This window comes from Balaenoptera acutorostrata, chromosome 13 (assembly GCF_949987535.1).
Source record: "Balaenoptera acutorostrata chromosome 13, mBalAcu1.1, whole genome shotgun sequence".
Lineage (NCBI taxonomy): Eukaryota > Metazoa > Chordata > Mammalia > Artiodactyla > Balaenopteridae > Balaenoptera > Balaenoptera acutorostrata.
Window position 1 is genome coordinate 26,120,284 of NC_080076.1, and position 14,308 is coordinate 26,134,591.

Consider the following 14,308-nt stretch of genomic DNA (forward strand, 5'->3'; position numbering starts at 1 on the left):
GGAAACTTTTGGAGCAGGGGAAATTGTTTACATTTTGACCTGGGTGGTGGTTACACAGCTGTATTCGTAGGTGAAAATTCATTGCGATAGATGTACACTTAAGGTTAGTGCACTCACATGTGTGTGATAAACCTCAATACAAAAGTTAAAATGTTTTCCATTTCCTGCTGTATGCCGGGTACTGCACTAGCCACTCAGAATGCACATTTGCGTCACAGAGACAGACAACCAGACAGTTAAAATGTGGCATATGAAGTGCGGTTGGCAGGAACTACCGGTTGCCTATCCATATCTATTTTCTCCCTCAGTCGTAACAGAATCCTGACTCTTAGCTGGGAACGTTGCTACCCAGGATAAAGATTACATCTTCTAGGCTTCTTCACTTAGGATGAGTAGCCTTGGACTAGCTTCTGGCTGCTGTGATATAAGGGGAAATGCCAGGTGGGACATCTGGGGAGGCTGCTTAAAGGGAGGGCCACCTGTGGTACCTTCAGCCCCTCCTGGTGTCTACAGTGTGGACCAGAAGGCTGCATTTCCAGCTGCCGTTTTGGATCATGTGGTGACCTTGAGGATGCGAATCTTTCATTGAGGATGCTGGAGCAGGAAGAGTGGACGACTTAATGGAGCTGCCACGCTGGTCTCAGACTGCCTCCCTTCACACAGTTTTTTAAATGACTGAGTAAACTCGCGTGTGTTTGTCACTATGTCTCAGGCCTCTATTACTCACAGCCTAACTAATCACAGGTGAAGGTAAAGGTGAGCACAGGGCAACACGAGGGACATAGGATGGCACTAGCGTAGCGTGGATGGCCAGTTGTCATTGGAAACGATTTCTTAGACACGGTGCCACTTGAGCTGAGTCTTGAAGGATGAGTAAAATTTGGCTAAGAGATGTGATGTCTTTTAAAATGCTTTTATGAGAGAGTCCCATCTGGGTAGGAAAATCTGTTAAGGGTTGTTCAATTCCAGTCAAATAGACATTCTCTTACCTTCAAGGAGCTAATAATCTGAACTGCCTCTTAGATACATAGCAACTAGAAGTGCCTCACTAGTAGTAGTTATTTGAACAAATGTTGATAAAATGAATAAGTGAAGCTTTATTTCTTCATTTTACTTGGAATATACCCCTAATAAAATTAAAGCTCTATTTTATGCTCAAAGGTCATTTCTTCTTTCTGTAAATTCAAAACCTTATGGTGAAAAACATGTAAGACCTCTGGTCTAAAAATTACAAAGCATTGCTGAGATATATTAAAGGAGATCTAAATAAATGTTTTGACATGCTCATTATTGTTAATATATCCATTTCCCTCAAGTTGAGATCTTTCTCCATCTTCTAAAATTATCATTTAATGCTATAATTTTCCTCTAAGTGCTGCTTCAGCTGCATTCCACAAATTGTTATGTTTTGTTTTCATTTTCATTCCATTTGAAATATTTTCTAATTCCCATGTGACTTCTTTGACTCACGCATTACCTGGAACATAATTTGTGTTATTATGTATCATCATATTATGTACCACATATGTACCATAATTATGCGGTACATAATTTACAGATATTTGGGGATTGTTCAGATAGCTTTCTGTTATCTATTTCTAGTATAATTCCATTATGGTCTGAGATCATACTTTCCATGATTTCAATTATTTTAAATTAGTTGGAGTTTGTTGTGTGGAATATCTTGGTGAATGTTCATTGTGCACTTGCAAAGAATGCGTATTCTGATGTCATTGTTTGGCATGTTCTATAAATTCAATTAGGTCAAGATGGTTGGAAGTGCTGTGCAAGTCTGCTAAGTTTTTACTGATTTTCTTTCTACTTGTTCTGTAGATTAGCATCACCATGTGCTAAGGGATGGTTGGGGTCGGCAGAAGGATTTTTCTCAATTCTTCATCTCTACTCTCATCTTTTCTGTGTGCCTGCACCACAGAGGCAGTCTCTTCTTATCCCCCTGCCCCTCCGCCAGGGGCAGACTGCCGTTGCCTCTTACTTGACGCTTGCTGGCCAGGTGGTGGTTGTAGAGGGAGGAAGTGGAGTCTCTGTTGTTCTGATTCAGCCCCAGCCTGGAGCAGGCACTGGTCTCTGTGTCTTGGAAGCTGGGTTTGCTCAGTGATCCTGACCTACCTCCCAAGAACCAGAGGTGTGGGCACAGCCCCTCGTCTGGGAGTAGAGACTTTCTTCTCTTCCTTTTCTCTAGCTGCAGCGTCTTCACCTGTGCCCTAGGGAACCATAGGGTTGCTGCTCTTTCCCCAGTGGCTTAATGCCTTCCACAGGAGAGAAAGTTAGGGGTGTGGTCTCATGGCTTTCCCACAGCTATGGCCACTCCCCTCTTCCAGCCCTGAACCAAGGGGGAAGGTTTTCTCTGGTCTCCCTCTCTGCCCCCAATCTTTTTCATGACTGCCTGGTGGGGTCCGTGGAGAAGAACTGCTGAGGGGTGGGAGCTCCTTTTTTGTCTGCAACTCCTGGAGGTTCTATGGTCTCATGCTAGCCCACACTTGGTCTTTGTGATTCTTCAAACATTTTGGCTGGATGCTTCCTGCTGACTTGTCTGGTAGCCCCGTCTTCCTTCTTTGCTCTGTTGCAGGTAAGCCAGTGCTCACGTCCTGTCCATCCTTAGAGGAGCCTGTCCTTAGATTTCATGCTAGTTGTGTTGCCCTGTGACATCAGTTTTTTGATGGGCTCTAGAAAAGTTATGATTTTGTAGATTTTCTGGCTTTTTCTTGTGCTTAAGGCAAGAGTAACACTCTTTTCAGCTTTCTACATCCTAGGTGGAAGCCAGAAGTCAAAATATATCTTTAGATGATTCATTTTTATTCTGAATCACTTTGGGTTCCTTTCAAAAATCATATTTATTCTCTATGGATGAAAACTTATTACCATAAAAATGATTCTCAAGAATTGGTGCCTGGAGCGGGGTGTAAAATGGGTGAAGGGGGTCAAAAGGTACAAACTTCCAGTTGTAAAATAAATAAGTCCTGGGGATGTAATGTACAACATGGTGACTATAGTTAGTAATACTGTGTTGTATATTGGAAAGTTGATAAGAGAGTAGATCTTAAGTTTTCATCACAAGAAAAAAATTGTAACTATGGATAGTGATGAAGTTAACTAGACCTATTGTGGTGATCATTTCACAATGTATACAAACATCAAATCGTTATGTTGTACATCTGAAAGTAATATAATATGTCAATTATATCTCAACAAAAATAAATAAATAAAAAATTAAAAAATATATGTGCCTCAGGATCTGTGGAATGTTCCAAAAGCACAATTCCAAATGCATTTAGTAATGAGCAGCATTGATAGCCGAATAGTTTCTCAATAATAAGTGCTCTCAGCAAGAAGACCTATTTAGATGTTCAAGTTCTAATGGTTCTTTACAGTCTCATTACTGTATAGTTATAGGAAAACTGAAACATATTGTCCACTAGGTCTTGGTAAAGTTAATCAACTTCTTCAATCCTCAGTTTTCTCATCTGTAAAGATGAGGACAATAATAGTTCGCACACCATAGGATTACAGAGAGTAACAATAAGCGCTGAACAGATATTATATCAATTACTACATGCCGCTAGAAACATAAATATTTAGCATTTTGCTTAAGAGAGGAAAGCCCATACATTATATTGCCCCTGTGAAATCATTAATAACATACCCTTTCACATTCTAAAAGTCCTGGTTTGGACAATTAATGATATGTCCCCCTATGAAGATCACACAGCTAGTAAGCTGGGGTAGCAGGAACTTGAACATAGGTCAGTCTGAGTTAGGACCATGGGAATCACAAGGTTAAAAGTGAGGAGAATTTCTGGTGCAGAAGCCAGGAACTCTCCTTTCTCTCTAGCCTTTGCACAAGCTTCATTCCAGGATATTCCATAGACCAGGAATAAAGCATCCAGTATATTCTATATGCAGAAGGCCTCCTTCTCTTCCTATCGACTTCCTGTCCTGTCCTGTCTTGTTTCATTTTGCTTTTTATTCCTGCACTTTCTAATCTGAATAGTTCTCATTTTGATCCTTCCACAGTATTCTCATTTAGGATTTCATGATTAGCATTTAAAGGCAATTTTGCTTTAGCTCAAAGAAGTTCCCTTGAACTTTATAACATATAACAAATACATGGCGGGGTGTGTAGGGATAAATTAGGAGCTTGGGATTAGCAGATACAAACTACTATATATAAAATAGATAAACAACAAAGTCCTACTGTACAGCACAGAGAACTATATTCAATATCCTGTGATAAACCATAATGGAAATGAAAAAAAAAATATCCTTAAAGGAAAAAAACCAAATACTTACGATCCAGTTGATGCATTGTAACCTAGAAGCACAGACCAATGTAGGGGCTCCAGGGAACGAGGGAGGTCTTCCTCTGGGGGCGTGAGAAAGGGCAGGGGGTTGATGTCTACTGAGGGAGGTTCTCCTGGAGCCCTCTCCCCATCTCCTGGGAACAGCACTGTCATCTTCCTCTTGGGGGGCACCTCCCTTCTCTGTCAGGAATGGAGCTGAGACTCAGACCTCGTCAATCAACGACCACAAGGACCTATGGGATGGGCCTGGGACACCACCTGAGCCAGTGGGAGTCAATCCAGGGCTCTTGTTGGGGCATTGGGATAGAGGTGGTCTCTTTTAGTCAGCAGGGTAGATGAGGGAGAGTCGGAGGTGGTCACCTCTGCCGCCTCGTGGGGATGTGGGACAAGGATGCTATCCCAGAGGAAGCAAAAGCCAAAGGTGGAGAAAGATTCCTGAAGATTGTTTCTGCCCTCCTTGTAGCTGAAAGAGTCCAGATGACTACATGGAATTCTCTAGGGCACTTAATGCCTGTAAAGTAATTACCTGAGTTTGTCTGTTGGATATTGTCCAAAAATATCTGAGAGTAACACTACCTGCTCTTTAGTGAACCCCTATCGTGATAGATTGATTGCTCTGTTAATACCTTCCCTGTATCTCACCCTCTGAATGTGTCTTTGTAGCGCCTCTTAGCAATAGCTGGAACCTCTTTCCCCACTTCTTGAATCTGGGCTGGCTTGTGACTTACTTTGAACAGAAGAGTGGTACAGAATTGACAGTGTACCAGCTCCAAGCCCAGGTCCCAGCCAAGGGAGAAGCCCAGGCTGGCCAGCTGGAGGACAAGAGGCCATGAGGAGGAGAGCCGCAGAGCTCCAGACCACAGCCAGTCAACACACATAAGCAGAGCCACCTTGCCAACTGCCCTTGACCACAGAGGCATGAGGGAACCCAGCAAAGACCAGAAGAACCACCCAAGGGAGCAGAACCTAAGTTACTGGCCCGCAGAACTGTGGGCTAAAATAAACGCTGGTTGTCTTGATCCAATAAGTTTTGGGGTGATCTGTTTCCTAGCAGTTGGGGAACTGATACTCTTATTATGACTGAGATACTTTGTAAATATTAATCAAGCACTCTAGCTTTGGAGATAGATCTGATTTTCAGTCCTGGCTCTATAACTTACTAGCTGTGTGACCTTGGGTAAGCTTTTAAAAACTGTCTCTGTTCAGATTTCTCGTCTGTAAAACAAGGATAATAATAGTAGTTATGAAGTTTTGGTAATATAAATGAGAATAATGCATGTGAAGTACTTAGTACGGTGCCTGTGACATACAATAAATCCTGATGCTCCGTCTTACAAAGTAGCAGCTGTTAAACCTGTTTTACAGATGAGGAGACCAAAGCTCAGAAGGCTAACCTGAGGATAATAGCCACCAGATATGGAGGGTCCACTATATCCTGAAAGTTTCTTAAGCTACATCTTCTAGAATGGGAGCCATGGAGTCTGGAGGTGCAGCACAACACAGGTGAGCCCAGGTGAGGTTAGGGCCAGGGGAGGGAGAAGAGCCCACCCCCATCACCTCCTGGAGACAGCGTGACGCCTGGACCTGCAGAGTGCCAGGTCAGTGTTCTCTCAGGGAGGAGATGAACCTGAGAACAGGAGCTGGAGGGAGGTCTATAAGATTCCAGGGAGGGGCCACCCCACCCTCGTTTCAGCTTTCACCGAGTGCTGAGGGGCAGGGGTCCTGACAGGTGCAATTCCTTGATCATTCTCTCATTCTGCTTCCCACAATTGGGTCATCTGCCACTGAGCCCCACAGGGCACCTTGTCTAGACTGTCTCCCTGCCCCAGTCCAGACAAAGCCAGAACCATGAATCATAGAATGAATGAATAGGTCTTGGACTCTATGTTCCTCTCAAAACCAGAACAATTCTACCCCAATTAGTGGGAAGCTGAGGCTAGTTCCCATGCTCTCCTGAAGTGCCAGAGAATCTAGATGGAAAGGGAAGGTGAAAACAAAAGCAGTTGACAGATGAACTACCATTTTGATTTTATTTATCTTTTTTGTCCTGATCGCTCTCTTCCTACAGGCAAACCCCAGTCCCCAGACTAACTTGCTCACACACCAAAGGTAGGCCCTGCTGTCCTAAACAGCTTTTTTGGCACAAAACTGAGGAAGAGATCGTCTGCAGTCCGTTCTACCTGACGATAAACTCTTAGGGTAATGACAGCACGAGATTACTATTTCATTTTCAAATTTGAACAACCTTGAATGAGGTGTCTTGACTGGAGCTCTTTTTAGAAACACTAAGAAGAATGTTCTTTCCTCCTTTCCCCCTTTGCTGTTCGACCAGCCTTCCTCTCTCCTCTTCCGGCAAAGTGTTTGTTTCAATCTGCAGCCAAATATTTTAGGAGCTTCAGCAGCGGGTGGAGTTCTGCAAACATGGAATCACAGCCTTCCACGGGCTCCAGCTTCTGCAAACTGGACGTGAGCCTGAGAACTTGCAGAAAGAACACACAGACCGAGCGACAGTGTTTCCTGTGGTTGACAAGATGCTGGCACTTGTGGGTAATTCAGGAACTGGGATGTGGGAGAGTTTCCTGTTGCCTTTAGTGACGTATCTTCTCTATCTCTACAATCCAAGTCTTAATCGTCTACCTGGAGAGCTGTGGGATTTATCACAATTCTCGTATTATTTCAATTCAATTCAATTCCTGTTTATTGAGCAAAATGTAAAGGAAAACTCTAAATTGGCCAAGGAGCAAGTTAATTAGGACAGTTAAATAACACAGCAATATAGTATACACCCCTCTTGTCCTCAGTAAGAATTCCCAATGCTTAAAATACTGCCTGACTCGTGTTAGGGGCTTGATAAATACTACTTGAATGAATAAATGAATATGTTAAATGCCAGAAGGGATAATGCCTCCATTCAGGCATTATGTCTCCCCGGATTACCACAATATTTTCTTAATGTCTCCCTGGATTACCACAATATTTTCCAAAGGTCTCCCAACCTCCAGTTCTCTCCCACCCTAATCCATTCTCCATCTGACTGCCACAGAAATCTTTACAAACTGAGCATTTGCCTGTGTCATGCCCAAGTCTAAAACAGCCTCGTTACAAGTGTAAAGTACTTTAACATTCCTTCATGGCTCTCTAGTGCCCTTGGAATAAAGTTTATTACATCATTCATTCATTTACTGAGCTGAAGACCTCATGAGGCTGTTTTCTGAACTGTGCTTGAATACTTCTAGTGACAGGGATCTTACTATGCACTTATCACATATATAGGCAACTCTGGTATTAAAAGTGAATAAAAGAGCCAGGACTGGACCCTAGGACTCCTGTGTATTAGGGTTCTCCAGAGAAATAATCAATAGGGTTGATTGACCTATCTATCTATCCATCCATCCATCCATCCATCATCTATCTATCCATCCGTTATCTATCTATCTATCTATCTATCTATCTATCTATGTATCAGGAGATTTACTATAAGAACTGACTCATGTGGTCACAGAGGCCAAGGAGGCCCATCTGCTGTCTGCAAACTGGAGAACCAGGAGGGCTGGTGGTGTAATTCACTCTGGGTCTGAAGGCCTGAGAACCAGGGGGCTGATGGCATATGTCCTGATCTGAGTCCAAAAGCTCAAGAACCTGGAGCACCAATGTCCAAGGGCAGGAGAAGGTGGATGTCTCAGCTCAAGCAGAGAGAACGGATCCACCCTTCCTCCACCTTTTTGTTCAATTCGAGCCCTCAGAGGGTGATGCCCACTCACGCTGAGGAGGACCTTCTGCTCAGCTGGGTCACTCTTTCTTTGACCTTTGACCTTCAAAGGGATTATTGATATAGTTGGATTAATAGTTACCATATTTGTCATTGTTTCTGTTGTTCTTTATTTCTATTTTTCTCTTCCATTCTTTTTCTGCCTTTTATGGTTTTCATTGAACATTTTCTATGATTCCATCTTTCTCCTTTCTTAGCATATCAATTATACTTCTTTTTAAAAACTTTTCTTTTACCTTTTTTTTTAGTGGTTGCCCTAGAGTTTGAAATATACCTTTACAACTAATCCAACTCTCCTTGCAAATAACACTACACCATTTCATGGGTAGTGTGAGTACCTTATAATAGCAAAATAATCCTAATTCTTCTCATAATCCTACTAAAAATGTGAATACTAAGCATCCCATTGTAGAGATACTTCCATCAGGAAGCCCACCACCATGCTATGAGAAGTCCAAGTCACATACAGAGGGGACATTTCGGTGCCCCAGTCAGTAGCCCCAGCCAACAGCATCAACTGCCAGCCATGGTGAGATACCTTGGATGGCAGCTCATTCAAGCCTTCAGACAATGCCAGGCCCACCTGTCATTTGACTGCAAATTCCTAAGAGTCTCAAAGTAAGAGGATTTCTAAGGCAGTGAAAATACTCTGTATGATACTATAATAGTGGATACATGTAATACTTTCGTCAAAACCTATAGAATGTACAACACCAAGAGTGGACCTTAATATACACTGTAGACTTTGGGTGATAATAATGCGTCAATGTAGGTTCATCATTGTAAAAAATGTACCCCTCTGGTGGGAGATATTGATAATGGGGTGGGCTATGCATGTGTAGGGGCAGGGGGTGTATGGGAACTCTCTGCACCTTCCTCTCAATTTTGCTGAGAACCTCAAACTGCTGTAAAAAAGTTGTCAAAGTGGGGAGTTAAACAAAGAAAAAAAAAAAAAGAGAAACAGTTTCTTTTTAGTTCATTTTTCACTCTCTGTGGGCACCTTGTCAAAAGCAGCTAGTAGAAACACATTGGCACTTAGAAACCTCAGCTAGGAAATCTCCTTAGTTGAATACATCAGTTCATTAGGTATATTTTCTATGTACTGTCACTGAAGTTCCCAGTGTTGCAACTTCCCACCACTGCATGAAAGTGGAAGAGCCTTATTCTCTATGCTTGCTTCCCTGTCCATCAAGCTTTCACCAAACATCTCCTCTGAGCCTTTCCAGCTTCTGTCTGTTCGCTGTTCTCAAAGCCAATGGCACCAATTTTAGATTAAACACACACACACACACACACACACACACACACACAATAACACCCTGCTTCCCGGAACTGGTATATGTTTATCTATTGCAGCATAACATCCACACCCCCAGCCCCCTCCCACCAAATCATAGTGGCTGAAACAACAGAATTATTATTATTATTATTTTTAAAATAAATTTATTTATTTTATTTATTTATTTTTGGCTGCACTGGGTCTTTGTTGCTGCACGCGGGCTTTCTCTAGTTGCGGCGAGCAGGGGCTTCTCTTCATTGTGGTGCGTGGGCTTCTCATTGCGGTGGCTTCTCTTGTTGCGGAGCACGGGCTCTAGGCATGCAGGCTCAGTAGTTGTGGCACACGGGCTTAGTTGCTCCGCAGCATGTGGGATCTTCCCGGACCAGGGTTAGAACCCATGTCCCCTGCATTGGCAGGAGGATTCTTAACCACTGCACCACCAAGGAAGCCCAACAACAGTATTATTACCTCACTTGACTTCCTTTGTCGACCATCTCGGCTGGGCAGTTCTCACTTGGGATTTCTCATGTGCTTGTATTCAGATGGTACCTGGGACTGAAGGATTCACAGGACTGGATGTTCAAGATGACTTGCTCACGTGACTGCCAGTTGGCTTGGAGCTCAGTGGGGGCTGTGGATAGGGTGCCCACACATGGCCTCTTATTGTTTGGGCTTTTCCAGCGTGACAACTGCTGAGAGGGAACGTCTCAAGAGTGAATGTTCCAAGGGGTCCAGACTTCTTAGGACCTAGCCTTGGCCATCCCAGAATATCATTTCCAACTCACTCTGTTGGCCAAGCAAGTTACTAAAATCAGCCCAGATTCAAGGTCAGGAAAATTAGTCTTTACCTTTTGATTTGAGGAACCACATGTATGTACCAGAGGAGTGGAATTCTTTGGGACCATCTTTGGGGATTAACTATTACAGATTCCCCACCTCCACCCCTCGCCTCCCCGTTAAAGCTCCAGTTTTTCCAAAGTCCTAGCTGTGTGCAAATTCACACTAAGTTGTTAAGAGCAGACTCTGGGTGAATGTGCCCTGCTGGTGTATCAGTCAGGGTGGACTAGGTTATACTATCGTTACGCATCACACCCAAATCTTGAGGCTAATGCCACAGAGCTCTTTTGCATTCAAACTACATGTCCGCAGAGGTTGACATCTGTACCCTGGGACCCAGGCTGCTAGACCTAACACTGCCTGGAGCGTTGTTGGCCACTGTGGCAGAGGGAAAGACAGTGTGAAGAATCGTGCATGGGATGGAGAAGCTTCCAGCTGGAAGTGGCCCACACCATGCCCACTCACGGTTCCTTGTCCACAGCCAGTCACATGACCATTCCCAAGTCCACAGGGACAGGATGTACCATCCCACCATGGGCCTGGATGGATAACTAGAAACGTTTGGTAAATGACCCTAAGACCACCACGGGTGATATTTGTGTTTTAACAGAGGTCAATGCATTAAGCCAAATAAACACATCTCTAAAGGTTGGGCTGAGGGGGTTCTAGGCAGCAGTTAAAAGTTGGGTTAAGGAGGAATTTTTTGAGCCTTTCAGTAGATCCTCTCAGATCCCACCTTACAGTAACCTCTGCTGGCTCTGACCAAGAACTCGCCCCTCCCCCAAGGCAATGCTCCCTCATCCTCCTGAATTGGGGCAGGCACGTGCTCCTTTCTGTACACACCCTGAGGGGTGGTGGTGGGGGGAGGGTTTGGAGGGATGGCGATTTGCACGCAAGATGACAGACCTTGTCACTTCTCGTTTCCTTTGAAGCAAACCTTGAACTAGTTTAGAGCAGCTCTGCCCTGTCCACAGTGAAGGGTGGGCTGTCCAATCCTTTATGGTGTCCATAAGCCTGTGTATGCGACCCACGTGGGGCTAAGGACACAGGACCCTCCTTGTGAAATGGTCTTTTCTCCCTCTCAAAGGTGAGGTCAAGTCTTATATTTTGTCCTAAGTCAAATAGACCTATGTTTGAATTCTGCTTCTGCCGCTGTCTAGCTGTGTAACTTTGGCCTCTTAATTTTTCTGAGCCTGGGTTCCTCATCTGCAAAATAGGGATGGCAACACCTACCTTCCAGAGTTGTCATGAGGCTAAAATGATTCAAATGAGCATACTACTTACTAGCTGTGTGATCTAAGGCAAATTACTTAACCTCTCTGTACTTTTCTACTTATCTCCTAGGTTGTCTTTTTTTTTTTTTTAATTTATTTCTTTCTTTATTTTTGGGTGTGTTGGGTCTTCGTTTCTGTGCGAGGGCTTTCTCCAGTTGCGGTAAGCGGGGGCCACTCTTCATCGCGGTGCGCGGGCCTCTCACTATCGCAGCCTCTCTTGTTGCGGAGCACAGGCTCCAGACGCGCAGGCTCAGCAATTGTGGCTCACGGGCCCAGTTGCTCCGTGGCATGTGGGATCTTCCCAGACCAGGGCTCGAACCAGTGTCCCCTGCCTTGGCAGGCGGACTCTCAACCACTGTGCCACCAGGGAAGCCCCTCCTAGGTTGTCTTAAGGCTTAAGTGATTTAATATTTATAAAGAGCATACAACGGTGCCTTGCACATGCCAAGTATTACCTAAGTGTTGGCTTATTGACTCTAAGGTATGCGAGCTGGCTGCCATACAGAAGGCCTCCGATAAATGTGAGCTCTCTTCTCTTCACCCTCTCATGCCCCCAGCTTTGGCTGCAGGAGTCTGGTTTCTCTGAAGACCACAGAATTCCGGGTTGAATAGACTTAAGGTAGTTTAGTTTGCCTTCAGTCACCAGAAAAATAAAGTAACAGAGACCCCTAGCGGGCCCTGGTAGCTAATGCTCAGGCTAGTTTGAGTGCCTGCGACTGATGACCGATGGGGACCGGGTGGGCAGTACAGCTGTGGCGCAAGCCCGCACACCTGGGGCCACAGGGCTCAGGGGCCACGTCAGTGCAGCCTTCACCCTGCAGCTGGCCTTGTCACTAAGACTCTGTGTCATCAAAACAACACTCCCGGGCAGAGTCTGTCATTGCATCAGCCCACACAAGAATCCAAGAGGACCTAGCCGCAGGTAGCCCTGGGAGACAGAGGAGAGAGGCTGGGAAGAGCTGGCAGAAAATGGGCGGGCTTAGGACTTTTCTGCTGTGTGATCTCGAATGAGTCATTTAGCATCTCTGAGCTCCGGTTTCCTGGTCTGCAAAATGGAGTTAGTAATACACTCAGGGTTACTGTAAGGATGGTTTAAATTAATGGATGTAGAAGGTTAAATACTACATTGGCACGCAGAGAGCACCCCAAAAATGGTAGATATCATTACTGTTGTTGTTTTACGGTAGATGAGTATAGTTGAGATGATTAGGGTATAAATCTACACAATACTGGGCCGGGGGAAGCCACCATAGTTTATAGAAGCTGAGACAGAAGCTGATCCAAGAGCCGTGGTGGTTAGTCAAGCCCTCGTGGAGGAGACCTAATCCCTTAGGAAACTTTGGTGACAGTAACAAAAAGCTCATACTCCAGCTGGCTGAGATGATTATGAGGCTGTATTGGCTCATAGAACTCAGAAAAGTTGATCCAGCAGCTTGATGATTTCACCAAGGACACAGTCTCTTTTTTTAAAAAAAATTATGATGTATATAAAATATACAAAAAAAATTTAGAAAACAACATAACATTCATCTTGGGAAATAAAATAAATATAGTTGAAGCTTCCTGGCCCTTCTTCAATCGCATTTCTCCTTACACTCTACCCCACAAAGGGAACTACTATCCTAAATTTAGTGTTTATCTTTTCCATGTATGCATTGACACCATTACTATATGCATATGTATTCCTAAACTATAGATGGTAGAATTGCATATTTTAAAACTTTATCTAAATGTATCAAACAGTATGTATCTTTCTGAAACCTGTGCTTTTTTCCACTTAATGTTAGCTTTTTGAGATGTCCTTGTTGATTTGTGTAAGCCTAGTTTATTTTCACTGCTGTATAATATTCTGTTGTATGAGTAAACCACAATTTTCCATTCTCCTCTTTTGAATTTCTTATTATTTCAAACAAAATATGCATGAATATATTTGAGAGCTAGGCATAGCTACGTGGTTTGTCTTTTTGTTTTATTTTGGTGTCTTTTTATACACAGGCATGTAAAAAATGTTTTTAGGTGGTAGGAAGGACAAGTATTTTTGTTTATGGTTTATGCTTTTGATCTTTTGGTTTCCCAGCCCCAAGTACATAAAGATATTTTATATTTTTTTCAGAAAGTTAAAATATGTAGGTCTTTAATTCACCTGGAATAAATTTTATGTGTGATATGAGGTTTGAGTTGACTTTTTTTTTAATACCATTAAGTAATAAACCCAGCACCATATATAGAATGGGTCATCCTTTCCCTGCTAATTTACAAAGCCACCTAGGTTGAAAAACAATTCCTGTGCATGTAGGGATTTTTTCTGGGACCTCTATTCTTTTCCATTGGTTGATTTTTCTGTTATTGCATTAATAATGCAGCATGTTAATTCCTTTAGCTTTATACTGTATTTCTATAGCTTCTACATCAAGTCCTTATACCTTGTTTATCTTCAAAATTGTCTTTGTTACTATAGGTTTTTTGCTTTTTAAAATTTATTCCTTAATAATTTCAGTTTGTCAAGTTCCATGACAAAATTTATTGAAATTTGAATGAATTGTAATAAATTTATAGAATTGACATCTATATGATATTCTAGACATGAAAATGGTATTCTAGCGATGAAAATAGTACTTTTAATGTCCTCTTTAAAAATATTAAAACATTTTTATAGTTTACTCCTTAAAATTCTTTCATGTGCTTTGCTAGATTTGTTCACAGTTACTTTTTTTTTTTTGGCCGTGCTGTGTGGCATGCGGGATCTTAGTTCCCCTACCAGGGGTTGAACCCATGCCCCCTGCACTGGAAGCGCAGAGTCTTAACCACTGGACCGCCAGGGAAATCCACA